This window comes from Carlito syrichta, unplaced genomic scaffold, assembly GCF_000164805.1.
Source record: "Carlito syrichta isolate Samal-C Ts95f unplaced genomic scaffold, Tarsius_syrichta-2.0.1 Scaffold304603, whole genome shotgun sequence".
NCBI classification, from domain to species: domain Eukaryota; kingdom Metazoa; phylum Chordata; class Mammalia; order Primates; family Tarsiidae; genus Carlito; species Carlito syrichta.
The window spans coordinates 94,322-98,664 of NW_007248699.1; positions in this window are offsets into that span (position 1 = coordinate 94,322).

Genomic DNA, 4,343 nt, shown 5'->3' on the forward strand with positions numbered 1-4,343 from the left:
ACTCACCTCAGCCTCCCAAAGGCGCGGGATTACAGACTGAGCCACTGAGCCCGGATTATTGCTTTTTTTTTTAAGGTATTCTAAGCCAAGCCAGTTGTGGCGATTCAAGCCTGTAATCTTAGCACTTTGGGAGGCAGAGGCCTGAGGATTGCCTGATCTCAGGGGTTCAAGACCAGCCTGGGCAAATTGGTGAGACTGCATCTCTACAAATAAAAAAAATAAAAAATTAATCAGCTGGGAGTGATACCACGCACCTGTAGTTCCAGCTACTTGGAAGGCTGAGGCGGAAGGATCGCTGGAGCCCAGCAGATTGAGGCTGTGGTGGCCGGGAGCGGCCACTACACTCCAGTCTAGGCAACGGAGTGAGACTCCAACTCAAAAAAAAAATTAGCCAGGCATAGTGGCACATGCTTGTGGTTCCTGCTACTTGGAAGGCTGAGGCAGAAGGATCACCTGAGCCCAATAGGTCGAGGCTGTGGTGGCCATGAGCATGCCACTGCAGTAGCCATGATCATGCCATTACACTTCACCCTGGGCAACAGAGAACCTGACTTAAAAAATTCCAGAGCCGGGCTCGGTGGCTCAGCCTATAATCCCACGCCTTTGGGAGGTTGAGGTGAGTGGATTGCCTCAGCCTGCGGGTTCGAGACCCACCTGGGCAGCGAGACCTCATCTCTACAATAAATCAAAAAACTAGCCGGGCGTGGTAGCGCGCGCCTGTAATTCCAGCTACCTGGAAGGCTGAGGTGGAAGGATCACCGGAGCCCAGCAGATTGAGGCTTCGGTGGCCGGGAGCGGCCACTGTACTCCAGTCTGGGCAACAGAGTGAGACTCCAACTCAAAAAAAAAAAGAAGAGGCTGGGTGCTGTGGTTCAGCCTGTAATCCCAGCACTTTGGGTGACCGAGGCAAGTGCATTGTGTGAGCCTGCAGGTTAGACACCAACCCGGGCAACTTGGCGAGACCTCATCTCTACAATAAATCAAAAATGAGCCAGGTATAGTAGCCCATGCCTGTAGTTCCAGCTACTTAGAAGGCAGGAGGAAGGATCACTGGAGCCCAGCAGATCGAGGCTGAGTGTCTCTGAGTGTGCCACTGCACTCCAGCCTGGGTGACGGAGTGAGACTCCAACTCAAAAAAATAAATATTAGCCAGGGTCGGTGGCTCAGCCTGTAATCCTGCGCCTTGGGAGGCTGAGGTGAGTGGATTGCCTGAGGTCGCGGGTTCGAGATCTACCTGGGCAACTTGGCGAGACCTCATCTCTACAATAAATCAAGAAATCAGCCGGGCGTGGTAGCGCATGCCTATAATTCTGGCTACTTGGAAGGCTGAGGCGGAAGGATCGCCGGAGCCCAGCAGGTCGAGGCTGCGGTGGCCGGGAGCGGCCACTGCACTCCAGTCTGGGTGATAGAGTGAGACTCCAACTCAAAATAAAGAAAGAAAGAAATACAGCCAGACGGGGACACACCTCTTATCAACAAGGGTGTCTGAACGAAGCATATTTGTATACCTAACCCTTAACTGTACCCCACAATATAATAAAAAATATTGATTATAAAAAAAAGAAGAAATACAGCCAGACATGGTAATCCCAACACTTTAGGAGATGGAGGTGAGAGGATTGCTTGAACCCAGGGTTTCGAGGCCAGCCTGGGCAACTTGGCGAGACCTCATCTCTACAATAAATTTTAAAAAATTAGCCGGACATGGTGGCATGTACCATGCTACTTGGAAGGCTAAGGTGTAAGGATCACCTGAGCCCAGTAGGTTGAGGTTGCAGTTGCTGTGAAAGTACTACTGCACTCCAGCATGGGTGACAGTGAGACTCTGACTCAAAAAATAAAGATCAGTTTATAAAAACCTGTATTTTATATGTTAGCAACCAACAACCCAAAAATGACATTAAGAGAATGTCTGGGCCCATGTAGTATCGAAAAGAAAAGGTAATGAGAAACAAAGTGATAAAAGTGTTGGATCTATACACTGAAAGCTATGTTACCAAACTAAAGATCAAATAAATGGGCCAGGTGTGGTGGCTCATGGCTGTAATCGTAGAATTTTGGGAGGCTGAGGTGGAATTGCTTGATGTCGGGAGTTCACAATTTTTTTTTTTGAGTTGGAGTCTTGCCCAGGCTGGAGGGCAGTGGCATGCTCCTGGCCACTGCAGCCTCAACCTGCTGGGCTCAGGCGATCCTTCTGCCTTAGCCTTCCAAGTAGCTAGAACTAAAGGTGCGTGCCTACCATACCTGGCTAATATTTGATTTTTCTGTAGAGACGAGGTCTCGCCAAGTTGCCCAGGCTAATCTCAAACCCAAGGACTCAGGCAATCCACTCACCTCAGCCTCCCAAAGTGCTGGGATTATAGATGTGAGCCACTGCGCCTGGCCTAATTTTTTTTTAATAGCCAGTAAACAGGTATAGTGGAGCTTGTAGTCCCAGCTACTTAGGAGGCTGAACTGGAAGGATCACCTGAGCCAAGGATTTTTGAGGCTGTGGTGAAACGTGATCATGCCACTACACTCCAACCGGGTGAGACTCTGACTCGAAGAGAAAAGAAAAAGCAAGCCAACTTGGCATGGTGACTCATGCCTATAATTTCAGCAGATTGGGAGGCTGAGGTGAGAGGATTGCCTGGGCCCATGGGTTCAAGATCAGCCTGGGCAACTTGGTGAGACCTCATCTCTACAATAAATCAAAAATTAGCCGGGTATGGCGGTGTGTGCCTATAGTTCTAGCTACTTGGAAGGCTAAGGCAGAAGGATCACCTGAGCCTAGCCAGTCAAGGCTGTGGTGGCCATGAATGTGCTGCTGCACTCCAGCCTAGGCAACAGTGAGACTCCAACTAAAAAATAAATAAAGGAAAAGCAAGCCACATAAAATGTTTACAAATCATACATGTGATAAAAGACTTGGATTTAAAAGTGCTCAGAACTCAATAAGACAAATCAATATAAAACGGGCAAAAGACTTAAGTAGGATTTTACCAAAGAAGAGTATTGGGGAAATGCAAATTTTGTTTTTTGGTTTTTTTCTTTTGTTTTGTTTTTAGAGTTGGAGTCTCACTCTGTCTCCCAGACTGGAGTGCAATGGCCACTCCCGGCCACCGCAGCCTCGGCCTGCTGGGCTCCGGCGATCCTTCTGCCTCTGCCTTCCAAGTAGCTGGAAATACAGGCACGCGCTACCACGCCCGGCTAATTTTTTTGATTTATTGTAGAGATGAGGTCTTGCCAAGTTGCGGGTCTTAAACCCGCGGGCTCAGGCAATTCACTCACCTTGGCCTCCCAAAGCGTGGAATTACAGACTGAGCCACCAAGCCCAGCTGTTTTTTTTTTTTGAGTTGGAGTCTCACTCTGTCACCCAGACTGGGGTGCAGTGACCGCTCCCAGCCACTGCAGCCTTGACCTGCTGGCCTCAGCCTTCCAAGTAGCTGGATTTACAGGCATGCGCTACCACACCCGGCTAATTTTTTATTTTTATTGTAGAGATGAGGTCTCGCCAAGTTGCCCAGGCGAATCTCGAACCCGTGGGCTCAGGCAATCCACTCACCTTGGCCTCCCAAACCGCTGCGATTACAGGCTGAGCCATCAAGTCCGGCCGGGAAATGCAAATTTAAGTCATGATGAGATGTCACTTAACACTCAAGGATAGCCAGAATCAAGAAGACAGACCATAGCATGTACTGGCAAGAGTGTGGCCAACTGTAGTGTTCCTGCTTTGCTGGTGGTGTTGTAAAGTAGCACATGCACTTTGGAAAGAAAACATTTGGGGAATTCTGCTCCGGAATCTACCCAAAAAGCAGGGAAAACACACATTCACATAAAGGCTAAATGAAATGTTTATTGCAGCATTATTCATAACAGGTGAAATGAAAACCATCCAGGTGTTTGTCACCTGGTAAATAGAACAAATAAAATGTAGTATACTCACATTACACAATAAAAATGGACAAAATACGATTGTACAACCCGGATGAACCTCAAAAGCATACTAGGTGAAGTCGTCAGACACAAAAGACTATGTATTGTATGATTCAATTTATGTGAAATGTCCACAAAAGGTAGCTCTGTATTTGGCTGAAACCAGGTATAGTGGGTGGGTGGTGGGAGCAGACAACTACAAATAACTCAAAAGAACGTTTAAGGTGATGATTGCACAGCTCTACAGTTTCTCTAAGAAATAGATGAAGTGTAAATGTTCAAGTAAATTTTGTAAATTATTCCTCAAAGCTTTTAAAATTTGTCATCAAATATCTATATTTATTTATTTATTTTGAGTTGGAGTCTCACTTGGTCGCCCAGACTGGAGTGCAGTGGCCGCTCCTGGCCACCGCAGCCTTGCCTGCTGG